We start from the raw sequence: 18,717 nt of genomic DNA, 5'->3' as shown, positions 1-18,717 counted from the left end.
GTCATAGGAAGTGGAGTACAGCTATATACCAATTCAGAGGGGTAGTAGATTGAGGGAGGGGGTTACTACTTTGTGAGGGGTGTAAATGTCTGTTACATTGTTTTATACACCTGAAACTAATAATTAAAAAAAACAGAAATAATTAGGGCTTGTGGAGATAAGGATCTTAAAATGGGGGTGGGTTCCTTCTATGTAGGTAAGGCCTGCATGATTAAAAATGTTTTAAAAATAAATTTGTGATATAAAAGAAGTGCTTTGTAATAGTGCAATAAATAACAAGATGTGCAGTAGGCCTAACAATTGCCATAATTCCAAATACCATACACCTAAAATTTTGCTCTTCCTGAAATCCCCTGCACAACTATGAATCAGCCTTTATATCTGAGCTCAGCTGTTACATCTTGAAGCCTTCAAATTGATCTAAACACTCTAAATCCATAGCTCCTGTGCTTACCTGTCTTCTTACCACATTATGTAATCTGTGTATGTGTCTGTGTTTCTCACTGCACTGTAAGTCCTTAAGAACATGGACCTTCATCCTTTTTTGCCCCCACACAAAGCCTGAAATATAGGTTGCTCGATTCTCTTGTGCTGTACCCAAACAAATTGAACTTCCAACTGCCACCCCTCTTTAAACTTTATCACATTCTACCCCATCCTCCGGATATCCAACATGATGGATCATCATGGTTTTCCATCAGCCTTTCACCCCCTTGCTGTTTGACCTCACTTCTCCTGAACATACTGGAGTGCTTCTTAGCCAAGTTCTTTTGCCTCCAGGTTTGTACTCTTGCCTCAGAAGTGGTTTCTTGTGATTTAGCACCACCCCCTGGAGAACGAGTTCGAGAGAGATGGGTCCATCAGACATCATGGCCATTCAATACTTTTTGTTCTGAATCTATGCTCTCTCTCCAAGTCACATTTTGATTGTAGCTGGTTTTACTGTATTGAAAAGTAGTTGATCCACAGACATAGACATTTGTGATCACTCAGAAGTTGTATTTCTCATTACAACTGCATCGATTTGCATTGTTTCAATTGATTAGCTTTTTGAAGTGTTAGTTTGTATAACATAATTACTGTTTTATTCAGATTCTTTAACTTTCAAGAAACAAAACTCAATCAAACTAGCTTGTGTGTGGAGGGAGAAAGGCTCCCAGTGTGGAGCAATAAAGAAGACACAGATCATGGGAATTTGTGAGTAGAACACATGGTGAAGCTGAACCTTATGGGAACTGAACCTAGGAAGTGCCAGAACCTGGGCTGGCCCTAAAGACTGCCATCATGTTTCCCTGAAAATGAGACCTAGCTGGACAATCAGCTCTAATGTGTCTTTTGGAGCAAAAATTAATATAAGGCCGGGTCTAATATAATATAATATAATATAATACTGAGTCATATTAATTTTTGCTCCAAAAGACACATTAGAGCTGATTTTCGGGCTAGGTCTTATTTTCGGGGAAACATGGCACTTGCTTCCCTCCTTCTCTCATGGGCCACATGGCCTTCTCTTTCTTCTTACTACTCTTTTATTTCCTTGTACTCTTCAGATCTTTCCTCTTCCTCATAGCATTTACATATTCTTGGGGTTTGCTCCTTTATAAATTTGGCTTACACAGCCTATCATGTCCTCTTCAGTTTCTCTGCTTCAATTTCATTCTCTAAGTTTTGTCTTAATTTCCTTAGAGAGAGTGAAAGAGTTGACACCAGGCTACTTTTTAAAAGCCGTGGATAAATGTATCTATAATCAGTCAATTTTGCTCTATCTCCATGGCTACTATTTTGGTCAAATCATTATCATCTGTCTCCTGAATTCGTACTGTAACTTTTCCTAGCACCATCTTCCCTCATTCCCAATCCGTTTTTCATACGCTTCAGAGATTTCCCATTGCCTTCCTGATGAAGTACAGATACTTTAACACCCTTACAAACTCTTCATGATGTAGCCTCACGACGGCGTCCCTGGGTGCATCTCCAGCCTTTTTTCTCACTTCTCAGTCTTGTGCTCTGCCTCTCATTATATTGAAAATATTTAAGTTGCTTAAAATATACCACATGCTCTCTCACCTCTGGTTATATGCTGTTCCTTCCATGTGGAAAACTCTTCCTCTACCTCTGCTACTGGCCTCCAACTTAATTTTCAGCTCTCAGCTTAAAGATCACTTCTTCCAGAAGGTCTCCTTGACCAGGTCACTTGACTATGGTGCTATACACTTCCCTAGTACTGCACTTTCCCTATCATATCAAAACAGTTTATGTTTTGCCTGTTTGATTGTCAGTCTTCCTAGGTAGAATGTGAGCTCCATGATAGCAAGGAATGCATCTGTCTTATTCACCCTTGCATCCCTAGTGTGTATATATATATATATATATATATATATATATATATATATATATATATATATATATATATCAGGCACTAAATAAACATTTAATAAATGGTAAAGGCCCCACCATCAGTCACTGATGCTATTAGATATTGGGAGTAGGGACAGCTCATCATATGTGGTTGTACCTTAATTCTAATAGATATGTCTTAAGCAGGTCTCTGAGACCAGCAGCTTCCCTTAGTATGGGTTATGGTCCTGATAGGCAACATGGTTGAAATATTTAGCGCAGTTATCCAAAATCTGATCTCTCTTTGTGACCCTGAATATTCAATGAGTTTACCAGGTTGTAGGAATCCCACAAAGCTCAACCCAAAGCAACCTACTGACTGCCTTCTCCACTCCCATTGTAATAAAACTAAAACACCAACTTCTTGCTATGACTTGCAAGATCTCACAAGATCGGAGCCCCTGTTTGACACGGTCAGTTCATCCTATCCACTCTGTCTCATTCACTGTGCTCCAGCTTCCTCTGGTCCTCACACACTCCCAGGTGTTTCCTATCTCAGGGCCTTTGCACTTGCTATTCATTCTGTTGGGTACTCTTTTCCCTAGATTATTGCATAATGAGGTCCTCCTTTTCATCCTTTGGTTCTTAGCTAAAATATCACCCCACTTCAGAGAGGCCTTCCCTGGTCACCCTATGTAAAATGGTCCCCACCCCTTCATAACATTTTTCATAAACTAAAATTATCTGGTTGTGTGGACAGAGTCCCAGAGAGCAGTTTCCAGGCTCTCAGCCTCACCTGGAAAGGTGCTGGCTCAGGTAGTAAATGCCATCAACTGTGATTGAATGGCCATCAGCTGTGGCTAGTTGGCCGTCAGCTGTAACCAGTGAGCCATTGGCCACTAATATAACTGCTGTGGCTACGCTAGCAGAAAAATGGGGCCTGGCAAGGAGATGGTGGCTGGGCTGGCAAGTGTGGATTGCAGTTAGGATGGCGGGTTGCAGACAGTGTGGATCCAGCCTCCAGTGAGACTATAGTGCCACCATGGAGAATATAGTAGTATGACTTCCCTACCTATGGCTCCGTGGGTGTTCCTTTTTGGCCTCACCATATCCTGCGTTCTCTTGTGGGGAGCGGGACCAGAGACCCCACTGGACGCCCCCCACGACAAATGGCGCAGCGAGCAGGGTCTCCCGCATGACACTGGTATATTTGCTTGCTTTTTAACTGTTTCCCCATGAGAAGGTAAACTCTAGGAGGGCAGGCAACTTGCTTGACTCATCATCCTCTGCTGTATCATCAGAATCTTACATTGCTTAATAAATATGCTGAATGAATGAAATGAAATGAAAGAATGAACAGGAAACTTGTGCCCAGAGTTGGCAAAGGTTTTTTTTTTTTTTTTCCTGTCTGAACCCTGTTCAGTGTTTTAATACTCTACTGTTTCCTGAGAAAAATGCAAAAAGGAGACAGTCTAGCCAAATGTATGCCAACTATCCCTGACAGAGGCCTCTGTGTTTTCTACTTTCCCAGTAGACTCCTCCAGGATCCCTCATCCCTCTGCCACCCACTTCTGACCTTGAACCTTTCTCCTGACAGCCCAGGGCAGAGCCAATCCCCAGTAGCCTTTCTTTCTCCCAATTGCCTAGGGCCACCCGGAGGCTAACAAGGTCCTTGGAGTGAATGCCAAACAGAAACTGCAGGTATATCAAGTATTTCTCAAAATAAGAAAGAGGATTAATTAGAGCTTTATCATCCCTAGACTTCTCCTCACCTTTCTGTCCTTGACGCAGACATGCCAGGCTCTTGACTCATGCTGGGAACATAAAGTTGACTTAGAGACGATGCAAACGAGCCAAAAAGATACAGTTTTGCAAAGAGATTTAAATATGCATCTGTCAGAAAGCATGGTCACTTGCCCATTGATGTTTGTGTTCCATAATTCCATCACTTCACATTGAAATTTGGTGTCAAACACACTGTGGGCTTGGTCTCTAAAGACTCAGAGAACCACTGACGCTGCTGAAATCAGATGATCTACATCTCTTTGAAATTGTAAGGCCTTTGTTGAGGAAGGTCACGGTGGTTCTGCCAGGACCTGAGAAATACCTTTGGGGCACTTTGCACAGCACATTGATCCAGCAGGAGCATTGTGTACAAGTGAACCTGGAAATGGATTGCCTGGTCATCCAGCAAAGGAAGCATTATGTGTCTGGTTCAGAAGAGATAAAAAGCATGGATCGGAGGGAGTAAAATGTGGCCAATGTTTGGCAAGGGCTTTCCAATGAATATAAAAGGTCTTAACAAAGAGTGGCTTGCAGTTTCAGCTCTCCAAGGAGAGAGAATTTGGTGTCTGTAATTAGAAATTTTATATCAGGTGTTAGATTCACAAAATGGGCAGGCCACTTTCTGGAAGCCTGAAGTCTGAAGACTGGGATCACTGTGCTCCCTGCTGGCTCCGCGCTGCCCCAAGGGAGTAACTCGTGGGGAGTTGGAGGACCAGACTTGGCTGAGGCCCAGCATGTTGAAAGGCAATGAGTTATCCAAGAAGAGGCAAGGGCCGAGCCCCAGAGACTCTGAACAGACAAAGAAGCCACTGTTCTGCCCTGACGAGCGCCAAGAAACCTCCTTTAACCTCATTGCTTTTACTCAAACAGCAGTAAACTCATCCTTATGCCTTTAATGGTAAAAATCTACTGGCCAGGGTTGGAATCAGATAACATGAGTTTGGATGTATTTGAAAGTAAATGGAGAAAATGGGAAATAACGATGCTGTCGTTATATCAAGAAGGCTAAATGGACTGGGGATTTGGAGGTTTTGAGGTGGATTTGATTCTTCATTTCCTGATACTTCAGTGTTAATCTCTGTGCCTTTGGGGTGGGGGATACAGTGACTCATCTGTACACAGGCTCATGAAGTACTTTTGAACTGTGATAAACATTCAGACACAGGGTTAAAGCAATCTGAGGCCAATTTTGCCCACTGAAATGTATTGTTTAGCTTGTAAGATGTTTTTCTAAATTAAATCAAATCAGTAGACATTTATCAAGCATCTGCCTACCGTGTGAGAGGTTAACACACAAAAATGAACAGGACTTGAAATGCAAGGAAACGAAAAACAAACCCGTGGCATGGAGATTATAATTAATCTTTTCTGAATTGTCTCCACAGAGTTAGAGACAGGAAGTGAACTAACTAACAGCCAAAAGGAAACTTTTTCTGGGAATTCTCCCTTGATGTGGCCAAAACAAATATTTTGATCTGGGAGAAAACAAAAGTTAATATGAATGTAAAAATGACCTTCACATTAAGATGCTAGGGCAACTCAAAACAATTTTAGTACAATTAGTGAACATTTACTGTGGTAGGTACTGGTTCTATGAAATTAAAAAAATGTGGCTGATATTCATGAGGACAAATTTAAGCATATATTATTCTATGCAAAACAGGTATTATACTGTGCAAACAATATTCCTTTGTCCTTAAACCTTTTTTTGTGGTGGTTGTTTAGGGATGTTAGATGGAGAAAAAAAAATTATTGTACTTGAAGCTCATGTATCTGTCAAAGTCTATCATTGATTCCTTATGCCTCAAATGAAGATGTGAACTAGGTGATGATATAATTAGGTGAATATTTATCTGGTTAATTGTCCATACCCCAGCAGCACTGATTTATTGATTTATGGCTGCTGAGGCCAAGAATGTTCTTGAAGACATGAAGACTACTGGGGTTAACTGAAATAGCACTTATCTTTATTTTGGATTGGAATGATATCAGTTTCACATGACAAACACAAGTTGAGAAAAGCAAGAAAGGACATTTAGAGTCTATGTAATTCATTCAGTCTTCCAGCTACCTTAAATTTTACCGTTAAATTGGGGTAGAGCACCAGAAGACCATATGCCTGAACCATTAAATTAACAGATTAAAATGGCCTTCACTGGCTCCAGAAGGTTCTGGGAGGCAAAGCTTCCAGGAAAAAAGGGGGTACAAAAGAACTACCTGACATGATGGAACTTTTAGAAAAATGAATGAGAAATTATTGTAAGAGATTATAAGAAGAAAAAAAATAGAAACTACTGGAAAAACTAAAAGCTGTATAGGAAGGGAATTAGAACCATGATATACTACTGGGTTCTGCCCTGAGTAAAAATTACCCAAGTCAAAATATTGTAAATACTGTTGAACACTTAAACATAGTAGCTCATCTGAAAACATCAAAAAATTTTTAAATAAAATTTTATTTTAGAATAGTTTTAGATTTACAGGAAAATTGAGAGAATTCCCATACAATCCACAGTAGTTTCCTCTGTTATCATTATCTTATATTAGTGTGGTACATTTGTCACAGTTAATTAGCCAATTTTGATACATTATGATTTTTATTTTATTTTTTTTTATTTTTTTTTATTTATTTCTTTTTTTAGATTTTTTTTATTGGGGAAGGGGAACAGGACTTTATTGGGGAACAGTGTGTACTTTCCGGCCTTTTTTCCAAGTCAAGTTGTTGTCCTTTCCATCTTAGTTGTGGAGGGCGCAGCTCAGCTCCAGGTCCAGTTGCCGTTGCTAGTTGCAGGGGGCGCAGCCCACTATCCCTTGTGGGAGTCCAACCGGCAACCTTGTGGTTGAGAGGACACGCTCCAACCAACTAAGCCAGACAGGAGCTCAGCGGCAGCTCAGCCTAAGGTGCCGTGTTCAATCTTAGTTGCAGGGGGCGCTGCCCACCATCCCTTGCAGGATGCGAGGAGTTGAACTGGCCACCTTGTGGTTGAGAGCCCACTGGCCCATGTGGGAATCAAACTGGCAGCCTTCGGAGTTAGGAGCATGGAGCTCTAACCACCTGAGCCATCGGGCCAGCCCTTGATACATTATTATTAACTAAAGTTTATAGTTTATTCATATTTTCTTAGTTTTTACCTAATGTTCTTTTTCTGTTCTAGGATACATCCAGGATTCCACCTTACATTTAACTGTCATGTCTCTTTAGGTTACCCTTGACTGTGATAGTTCCTCAGAATTTCCCTGGTTTTGATGACCTTCATATTTTTGAGAAGTCAGTTGTTTTGTAGACTTTCCTTCAATTGGAATTTGTCTGATGAAATTATGATTTTGGAGGAAGATCACTGAGATAAAGTGCCATTCTGATCTCATTATATCAAGGGTATGTACCGTGTTTCCCCTAACTGAAAAATAAGCTGTAGCATGATTTTTCAGGATGTTCGTAATATAAAATAAGCCCTAATGCATCTTTTGGAACAAAAATTAATATAATACCCAGTCTTATTTTCGGGGAAATACTGTAGGGCTTATTTTATATTACAAGCATCCTGATAAATCATGCTAGGGCTTAGTTTCCAGTTAGATCTTATTTTCGGGGAAACACGGTACTATCAACATGACTTATCGCCATTGATGTTGACCTTGATCACCTGGCTGAGGTTGTGTTTGTCAGATTTCTCCACTGTAAGATTACTCCTCTTACCACTTTCCATACAGTTCTCTTTGGAAGCAAGTTACAAAGAGCTGTATACACTTAAGGAATGGGGAGTTATGCACCACCTCCTTGAGGGTGGATTAACTACACAAGTTAATTGGAATTCTTCATGAGAGAGTTGCCTATTCTCCCCAACTGATTTATTTATCCAACCATTTATTTACATCAGTATAGATATTTATTTTACATTTTAGGTTATAATCCAATATATGTTACTTATTTTGTTACTCAAATTGTTCCAGCTTTCACCATTGAGAACTCTTTGTTAGTTCCGGTGGCTCTTTGATATACCCTCATCATTGTGGGGTTTTTTTCTTTTCTTTTTCCTTTCCTTTCCTTTTTTAGCACTTCCTTACTTTCTGGCACTACAAGATGTCCCAAGCTCATCTTGTATATTTCCTGTCCCAGTGTTAGAACCACCCATTTCTCCAGAGTCCTAGTTTCTTTAAATGAAGAATGGTATTTGAAACCAAAAAACAAGATCTAGACCCTAGGTGTGCTTATTACTACTAGGGGGAAAGGGTCATCACTTCTAGGCCTTCTAAGTGACAGATCAAGGAAATACATGTGTGTATACTCTAGTTAGCATACACACACACAAAACACACACACACACATTTCTATTTGTAACCTATTTGTAATCTGTATCTCTATTAAGTAAACATGAGTTCATACTGATGTGTTCACCTCTAATCCATTACCATATGGATCATTCTAGCCTTCTGCCCTTGTTTGTCTGTAACCTTCTACTCCACTGTAAGAAACCTGGCTCTCATATCTGCCATCTATTTACTTAATTGTTCAATTCCAGTGTTCGTATATAGTGGTTTCAGAATCGTTAACCTGTACTCTCTTGAGAAAAAACTTTATATTAACTAGACTACAGTGTTTATGTTCCATTTATTTTTCTTTTAGTCTTACACATGAAAGTGACTTATATCAGCACCTTTGTACTCACCCCCTTCAGTGAGGTTGCTTCATATATTTACAATATAGTTAGATTCTTCTGCATTCTATCCTGGGATCTCCCAACCTCCTAAATGATTTTTTAAAATTTGCATACATTAAAGTTCACTCTTTGTGCTGTGAAGTTCTATCGGCTTTTAAAAATGCATAGTGTCATATATCCACTATTACAATATCATATAGATTAATTTCACCACCCTGACATATCTTATGTGCTTCACCTGTTCAACCTTTCCCACCTCCCATTTCTCTGATCTGTTTAATATCTCTATAGTTTTACCTTTTACAGAATGTAATATAAATGGAACCATATAGTATGTTGCCTTTTCAGACTGGCTTCTTTCACTTAGCAATATGCATTTAAGATTCTTCCATGTCATTTCATGGCTCAATAGCTCATTTCTTTTTAATGATGAATAGCATTCCATTATATGTACATATGAATGTTTATTTATTCTATTGCTATCTAATCTGTTAAAAGACATCTTGGTTACTTTCAGTGAAAATTTTTTTAAATAAATGGCAAACTTAAATTGATTCAGCAAAATCACATGACTTCCAAAAAAGTTACTGTAATACTAGGATGCATTGGGAGAAGCACGGCAGTTACAACGTTAGTTGCCATAGGACACGGTGTAATGGTGAAGAGCACAGACTCTGAATTCAGACGGCTGGGCACTGCCACCTCCCATGACGTGTGTGGTGAGCTCGATTGCCCAGCCTTCCTGGGCCTTGACATCGTTTGTAAACAGGGATAGTAACTGTACCTACAGAGCATTAAAAGGTGCCTGGCTCAATAGACACTTGCTATTATTATAATATTTTCACATATTATGTAGCAAGCACTTTACACCCTTCCTTTATGCCTTCCAACAAACTTTCAAACGAGCATGATTATCCCCATTTTATAGGTGGAGAACCTGAAATGCAGAGACCATAAGTCAATGGAATCAGGACTTGACAAAGCCCCGGTCTTTTAACTTTACCACAGTGATTCTCAAGAGCATAAGAAAAGTCCTGTTTTATTCAGCCCTAGACAGACTGGACCTGGAGCATCATCTTCACTGTGAGTTGCCACGTTTTATGAAGGACCAACTAGAAAGTGTGAAAGAGATGATGATCAAGTGACAAAAGATCTGGAAACCCTTTTAAGTGAGGTTTTACTAAGGAATTATGTTTTAAAAAAAAGTCGGAAGGGAAATATAGCAAAATGTTAGCAATGTGTGTCTCTTAATGGTGGGATAACAGATGATTTTCTTTTCTTCATATTTTCTAGCTATTTAAAGATGAACATGTATTTCTTTTTTATTTTTTTATAATTAATTTTATAATAAGAAAAAAACTAACAAATCACAGTTGGGTGACAGATGTTAACTAAACGTATTGTGGTAATAGTTTCATAATATTTACATACATAAATCATCACGTTGTATACCTTAGACTTATACAATATGACATGTCAATTATATCTCAATAAAACTGGAAAATATAGTTATGTATAAACATCCAGCATAGTACTTGTCCCTGTTTTGAAAAATGAATTATTCAGGTTTATTTTGAAATCTAAGACTGAGACTTTTGAAATATATGTTTGGAGATATAACTATTTTTTCTTTGTGAATTCTATAAATATAGTTTACATTGAGCACAAACTAAAGGAAAAAAGGAAGGAAGGAAGGAAGGAAAGAAAGGAGGAAGAGAGGGAGGCAGGGAAGGAGTGAGAAAGAAGAGAGAGAGAGAGAGAGAGAGAGAGAGAGAGAGGGAGGGAGGGAGGGAGGGAGGGAGGGAGGGAGGGAGGGAAGGAAGGAAGGAAGGAAGGAAGGAAGGAAGGAAGGAAGGAAGGAAGAAAAAAAGAAAGAAAGAGAGAAAAGAAAAAATTTGATAGTCTTCTATGAAAGACAGATTCAGTGTTTTGCTTATGACCTCAGGAGACAGAGTTTGGGACCAATGTGTGAAAGCGATCCTGAGGCACATTTGGGCTGAATATAAATGGAATTTGCTGACATGTGAGGAAGCCAGTTTCCCTCTTCCAGAAAGGGTTTAATCAACCAGCTGGGGTCAGGCTAGACCAGATGACCTCTGAGATCCTTTTCAACTCTTATTCTATAATCTGGGCCTCTACTTATTAGAACAAAATGTTTTTAATTGTTTTATCTCATGATGTACAAATTAAGTCTGCTAATATAAATGCATTTAGTTTATTACTCTTTAGGCATCCAAGAAACACTTAGCAATATGTTTTACGTATGAGAAAAAAAAGAAACTTGTAATTCCTGAGAATGTAATTCATAATGTCTACTCATTCAGACTTCTTCCATCTTGTATTAATTTCTTAGGGTTACTGTAATAAGTTGGCACAAACCAGGTACCTGAAAACAACAGAAATGTATTCCCTCACAGTTCTGGAGGCCAGAAGGACAAAATCATCAGCAGAGCTGTGTTCCCTTGAGGGCGCTACGGAAGTATCCTTCCTTGCCTCTCCCAGTTTCTGGTGACTGCAGACGTTCCTTGGGCTGTAGATGCATCACTCCAATCTCTTTCTCTGTCTTCGTATGGCCCTCTCCTCTTTTCTCTGTGCCTCTCCTCTATGGGTCTCATATAAAGACACTTGTCATTAGATTTAGGACCCACTCGGATAATCCAAAATCTCCTTATCTTGAGATTCTGAATGAATTCTCTAAAGACCTTTTCTACAGATAAGGTCATAGTCACAGGTTCTGGGATGTGGACATAAATATATGTTGAAAAATAATCTTTCAAAGGAGGACAATAATAATGCCCAACTTTCGAGTTACTAAGAAGTGGTACATTTTCAATGATGCCTAAAGAATTTCAGGGAGAAGATGAGAGTTTATTTTTAGAAGGTCTTTTAATTCCAGGAAACCTTTTCCATTGAAACCACACCACAAATATTTAAAGAGTATGCAATGTTTAACCTAAACTGTTTTCTATTCTCAAGGCACAAGAATGTAGGGAGTTACAGACAAATGCCACACTTTCCACAGGGTAAATGACTTCAATTAACATTAAGCAATTTTGATAGTGAGAGATTTTTGTGGTTTGTATTTTTGGAATGAGGAGGATAGGGTCCTTTTGATGAAGGCTTCACAGTGTAACTAGGACAGGAAGGTGAAAGAAATAAAGGACCGTATTCAGAGTGTGAAACTCCTCTAGATATAGAGCAGGCTCAGCTGGATTTACCAGAGATAACGTGGCTTATTAAAAGCAGTTTAAAATGACACATTTTGAGGCTTTGTCATTGATTTAAAAATTGAAGTTGCTGCCCTAAAGGTGAGAAACTGCTGGGAACATTCCCCATCCCCACCAGTAGCTTTTTGAAAGGTGATTCATGCTATTAGAAACCATAAATGGTGATTCTTGATATCGCAGCATCAGAACTTGATCCTGAATTAAGCGTTATTTTTAGCTAAGCTTGGGGAACTCTGAGGCCTGTACATTGAGGTACAGTCTCAAGGTTTTTGCTTCTCGAAGAAGAGAGTTAATGAATGCAGTGGGCCGGTTTCTCTTTTCTCATTGCCTGACTACTAGGAGAAAAATGCCTGAGTTTGACTCAGCCTACAGCCCTGGTGGATTTGACCCTGAACATGTACCTTCAAACTTACTTTGGGAACTGGTTGGGGAAAGTGGCTTCACAAGGTACAGTGCCCACCACAATGTTATGTGGTGGTTCAGAGATATTCACCTCAAGATGTGCTTCTGTGGTATGCAGATTGTTTTGAATTAAGGGCAACTTTAATTGTAGGCTCAGGAGAAATTTCTGCCTCTCCCTTGACTACCTAGAAGTTGAATTAGGGGCCTTGCTCATAGTGGGAGTTTATCAGAGATAACCTCTTTTGACCTGTCTGTAGGGCAGGACAAACATCTCTTTACTAAACATGTGCTTATCATTCTGCAAAAACTCTTTGAAACCCCCAAGGCAACTTATCTCATCCCTAGCTCAGAATGTCTTAGATACGTATGTTCCCTTTCAGTCTCTGAACCTCTAATGCATGTGGGATCTCAAGTATGTAGGATTCCCATACGTATGTACACATATGTATTAAATTTGGTTATTTTTCTCTTGTTAATTTGCTTCATGTCTATTTGATTATTAGACCAGCCAAAAGAACCTTGAGGATAGAAGAAAGTTTAGTCCTCTCCCACAGCTGCAAAATATTCCATTTTTGGTTGCAAATGTTATAAATATTTTGCATTACTTTTGAGACTCCTCAAGGAGAATATGGAGAGAAAGTACTGAAATAAGGTTTTGCCATTTAGAGGGAAAACTTTAGATATCTACAGTTTGTTTTCAGTGTTTTAGGTGATTTCAGTACCTCCATCAGTGACAAATCCAATCACAGTTATTGGTTCCCACTCTGTGTCAGTGTTTTAGCACTGAGCTATTCCAGTGAGCAAAAAGACAAAAAATTCTGGACTCAGGGGGAGACAATTAGCAAAACACATACCAACTAAATTACCTAGAATGTTAGAAAATGATAAGTGCTATGAAGAAACAATGAGCAGAGTAAAGGCAGTGGAATGTGGGGGTCAGATTGCAGTGGTAAATAGGGTGGCCAGGGTGAGCCTCCTTGAGAAAGGAGTAGGACGTGCAGGATGTGAGAGACAAGTCATGCGACTATCTGGGGCTGACAGATAAAGGCAGACAGAGTAGCCCGTGTGAGGGGCCCTTAGACAGGATTGTCCTGATGTGCTTCAGAACCAGAATGGCTGGAGCAGAGTGAACAAAGGGAATTAAAGAAAGGAAGGTCAGAGAAGTAATACCAGGTCAGATTATGGCAGGCCTCATAGCTCACTGTGTTTGGGGTTTTTTTGTTTAAGGAGAACACAGCTCACAGTGGCCTATGCAGGGAATGAACCGGCGCTCATGGTGTTATTAGCACCACGCTCTTACCAACTAAGCTAACCGGCCACCCCTCATTGTGTTTGGTTTGTACTCTGAGTGGAATGGGGAGCCATGCAGACCTTTGATTAGACGAATAACGTAGTCTAACTTGAGTTTTAAAGGTGATCACTCTGACTGCTGTGTTGAGAATAGTCTATAGATGTCAGGGGAGAGGCAGACAGATCAGTTAGATGGCAATTTCAGAAAATGCAGGTGAGAGATGATGGAGGTGCGAACCTGCAATTAATTAGAAGAGGAAAACTGAGAAATGAACAAGTGTTCTGGCCGAGAGGCAGAACTATCTTGATTTCTCGATGGATTCGACGTGATGTATGAGAAACCAGGAGAGGAGTCAAGGATAACCCCATGTTTTTTTGTGTGTGTGTGGTGTTTTTTTGCCTGAACAGTGAAATTGAAGAAGTTGCCATCAGCTGAGTTGAGGGAGGCTGCAGGAAGTGTGGTGTGGGTGAGTGAGGGATGTAGAACAGGAATTTGCTTACGTCCTTTAGACACCTAAGTGAAAGTATCTAGTAGTTGTTTTCAGAGTCTTAGGAGGTTGCAGCACCTCCATCAACAATAAATCCAATCATAGTTATTGGTGCCCACTCTGTCAGACAGTGTTCTGGCACTGGGCTATACCAGTGAGCAAAAGAGACAAGAAAATCTCACCTCATGGGGCTTACATTCTTGGGGAAGGAGTTGACTTTATAAGCCTGAATTCAGAGGACAGGTCTGGGTAGGAAATAATAAATTTGGGAGTCAGTTTACAGATTATATTTAAACCCACTGGACTGTATGAATGATCAAAAGTGAGTGTAGATAGAGATGGGGACAAAGAAGTGGCCCTAAAACACTCTTTTGTTTAGAGGTCACGGTTGAGAAGAGGAACCAGCCAGACAGATTAAAAGAGACCAACCAGTGAGGGAAGAGAAAAGTGAAGAGAGTCTGGCATCCTAAAAAGCAAGTGAAGAAAGTGTTATCAAGGAGAAGGAGGTGATTGACGTGTCCAGGGCCACTGAGAGACCAAACACGGGGAGCAGTGAGCAGCACGGAGGTTTTTGATGACCTTTATGAGCTGAGTTTTGGTGGGGAAGTGAGAATGAAAAACTAATTGAAAACAGTATAAGGAAGAAATAGAATTGGAAACAAAATATTTAGGTAATTCTTTGAAAGTGTTTTGCCGCAGAAGGCAGCAAAGAAGTAGAGCAGTTGTTGGTGAGTAAAATGGGGCTTGGGTTTTTTAAATTAGAAAAATAGCAGCAGGCGTGATGATGAGAATGATGAGTAGAAGATGAAAATTTGATAAGCTGGGAGATGGGGTGAACTGCTGGTCAGTGTCTTTGCAAGGGAATGGAACTGTGGGAGAACGTACTCTGCCCAGGTGAAGTTCATGTGCAGTAGCTGGCAGAACTGTGGGTGCAATGCTGATGGGTGTACAAACATGGTGGTGGCAATCTGTACGGGTCCTCTCTTCTGATTTCTCCTCTTTTCTCAGTGAATTAGAAAGCAAGATCTTAAGTTGAGAGTGGTTAGGAGTGGTTAGGAGGTGTTAGGGGTTTGGAGAAAGGAAATGGTGTGAAATTGTGTCAACGATGTGGAGAGGGTCTGAACAAGGACACACAGTTTTTCCAGTAGCGTCAAGGGCCCACTGTAGGTTTGGGGTTCGGAGTTACGAATTTCAAGTATAACCAGTTGACCTGCTTGTGTTTTTCTGCAGCCATTTTCAGTTGCATTTGTACAGGCATGTGGTATGTAGTAAGCAAGCTGCATTCAGCCCAGGGTGTCATCTTGCCAAGAGAGTAGGACAAATCAAGACAGAGGCAAGGAAGTCAAAGGTTTATGCCAGACAATTTTAGAAATCTCCAAATACCCTTTGACTTACAACCCCTCCATATTACTTTGCTAGGGCTGACATAAAAAAACAGAGACTGGGTGGTTTAAACAACAGACCTTTATTTTCTCACAGTCCTAGAGGCTGTAAGCCAAAAATCAAGGTGTTGGTTTGGTTTCTTCCGAGCCTTTTCTCCTTGGCTTGCAGATGGTCACCTTCTCACTGCATCCTCACATGGTATTTTCTCTGTGTGCACACATTCCTGGTCTCAGTGTGTTCAAATCTTCTGTCCAAATCTCTTTTCATAATGATATCAGTGGGATTGGATCAGAGCCCACCCTAAGGCTATTATTAACTTAATCACTTCTTTGAAGGCCCTACCTCCAAATACAGTCACATTCTGAAGTCCTGAGGGTTAGCACTTCACAGTTAATATTTTGAAGGCATACAATTTAGCCCCTAACTCTATCCATCTATGTAAGGCATCCCAGATAGTCATCTCAATGCAACACTTTATTTATACAGGTTTACTTTAACTTTCTGCCCCCAGAATACAAGTTATACAGACTCTGACTTTGGGGCCCTTCATGTAAAAGGTGTTGTTTTTCTAAGAGTTAGGGTTTATATCCTTCCTACTTTCTGATGCTTGCAGATTATTTTAATGCACAGTAAAAAGTATGTTTCATATTTGTCTCAGTATGCACATGCATAAATATATAACTGAACAAATTTCTACAAAGCAGTGTAATGCACTTTGATGTTTTAGAAATTTTCTGTTCCATTCCATTTTATTTTTAAAATCTCTACAGGGCTGTCGGTTAGGCATCTCAAACAAATGACAATTACATAGTTATGTGTAAATACTAGTACAATAATGTAAGCATTGATTATTGATTTAACAAAAAAAATGGATTTTATCTATGGAGAGGATAGAGGAAGGGAATGGGATATGTAAGAGAGATAAGATCTTTGTTCATCATACGGGGACAGAAATAAATCTCTAAAAGTGTTCAATAGACATACAGAATATATGCATATTATGTAAAAATATGGAAGCAAAGCAAAGAAGAAATAATTGAAAATGTTGCATGTGCTTGCTGCTATGGAAAATGATGTGACAGGATATGGGGTTGGGGAGATGGAGAATGAGAACATTTTTGTTATCTTTTGAGTGCTGTATTGATTAGAATAAAAAAATAACTTAAAAAAAAAAGACATAGTATATGCAGCCACCTCTTCTCCTGACTCTTAGGAACAGGCCTAGTAGAGTTTCTTGCTGCACATTCAAACCTCCACACCAAACATTTGTAGCTTTTCACACAGAATTCTAAACTGTGCATTTCACAGTGCTTATATTTTAGACCAGAGGTTCCCAACCTTTTTTCCAGTACATGAAGACACTTCCTTCTTTAAAAGATACAGGATAACCAGTAGCTAAGAGCATAGACCTTGGAGAGAGACCCTGGGTTTAAATCCCTGTTTTGCCACCTACTAGCTGTGGGACCTTGGGAAAGTCTCTTAACGTCTCAGCCTCTGAGCTTCATTATCTGTAACATAGAGATAATAACAATACCTACCTCTGGGAGAGTTATGAAAATTAAACGAGTTCATTTTTTTTAAAGTGCTTAGAAAGAACTGTGCCTAGCAGGTTAAATACATAAAATTTCACAAGAAGGTAGTACTTATCCTTTTGATGCTATAGACTGAGAAAATACACTCAAAGTTACCATAAATTTGGTTATTATAATAACAATAAAATATATAAAATATTCATATTTAATTACTATATTATAAATAATTCACGTTTTATTCATCACATCTAGATCTGCAGTTTGCAGAAGAATTTATCTTAGGATATGCTATTACTTTGTCAGTCTATAGACAATATTCAACGTGCATATAAATTTGCAATAACTTTGAGGTCTAGCGTTCACAAAACACATATAGTGTCCGTACATTGACCCCCTCAATGCCTGTAAGGTAGCGACTATAATTGGTCATTTTAAATTGATTAGAGTCGTCCCAGAATTTTTATGTGGAAGCTACATTAATATAAGCCTCCTCTCCTCCTGCCAGAATTATGGCCCAAGGTGAACCTGTGAGAGTTGAGTAAACAAATCCCACATAGACGGCAGGAGTTTAGCCCCTTGGAAAAGTAACATAAGATATTATTGACTAGAGCTACTGAGAGGCATGCTTAAAATACAACTGTGACTAAGAAAGCTTAAATCTAATTTATTCCATTGCCTGAGACTGTATTAATAGAAGGTGTTAGGAGAAGAAGTGGGGGATGGTTAAAAAACAAGTGTCCATTAGTCTTTTGCATTGTCTCGGGGAGGAGGCACCCTGACCTATGAACACAAATATTCCAATCTCTTTAACAAATATCCCTACCCTATGAAGATGCAAATCTTGATGATTGCATTAATTCTTTTTTTTAATCTATCTTCACTCGTTCTGATCCAAGTTTATAAGCAACACTTTGGTGATAATTTGGCTTTCTGTGTAGGTTTGTCTATGAGTAAAATCATGCTCATTGTAAGTGAATAAATCAGCATTCTGGATTGTATAGCAGTTGCTATGAATGAATTTATTTAACATGAGTCCCTGAGGGGATCCTCAGCTCTGGGTACCCAGCAGAAGGACAGATTAGAGGATAAGATGCTAGAATGAGGGGACCACCGGTACTCCTGCCTCATTCCCAGCTGTTGTCTGTAGCTGATCTCTCCCCATCTCATCTTTTCTAACTGCAAGTTGACCCGATGCAGAACTCCCATTCCCAATACTGTTATAGCTTTGGGTTTTCCTGGTAGGAAAGTCCCCTACTACATTGTTCTCTCCCAGAAAAGTGGGCTAAGGTACATTTTTGGCTTTGACACTGCGTTCTGATTTGGAATTTGTGCTACACCAATTATTTAAATTATTTTCATTAACTACCACTTACATATTGTGTTGATTCATTCAGTTCAACAGTCACCTTGAGCAATGAGCAACACATTTTGTTGGGAGATACATGATTATAAAGATGGATTATGAAAATGTGGAAGCAACTCAAATGTCCAGCAACAGAGCAAAATGTGGTGTATATATACAATGGAATATTATTTATCCTTAAAAAGGAAGGGAAGTCTGACATATGCTACAATGTGGATGAACCTTGAGTACATTAAGCTCAGTGAAATAAGC

This window comes from Rhinolophus sinicus, chromosome 16 (genome assembly GCF_057876585.1).
Source record: "Rhinolophus sinicus isolate RSI-liver-muscle chromosome 16, RSI-T2T, whole genome shotgun sequence".
NCBI lineage: Eukaryota > Metazoa > Chordata > Mammalia > Chiroptera > Rhinolophidae > Rhinolophus > Rhinolophus sinicus.
The sequence above is the reverse complement of the archived record's forward strand: the minus strand, read 5'-3'. Positions refer to the sequence as shown.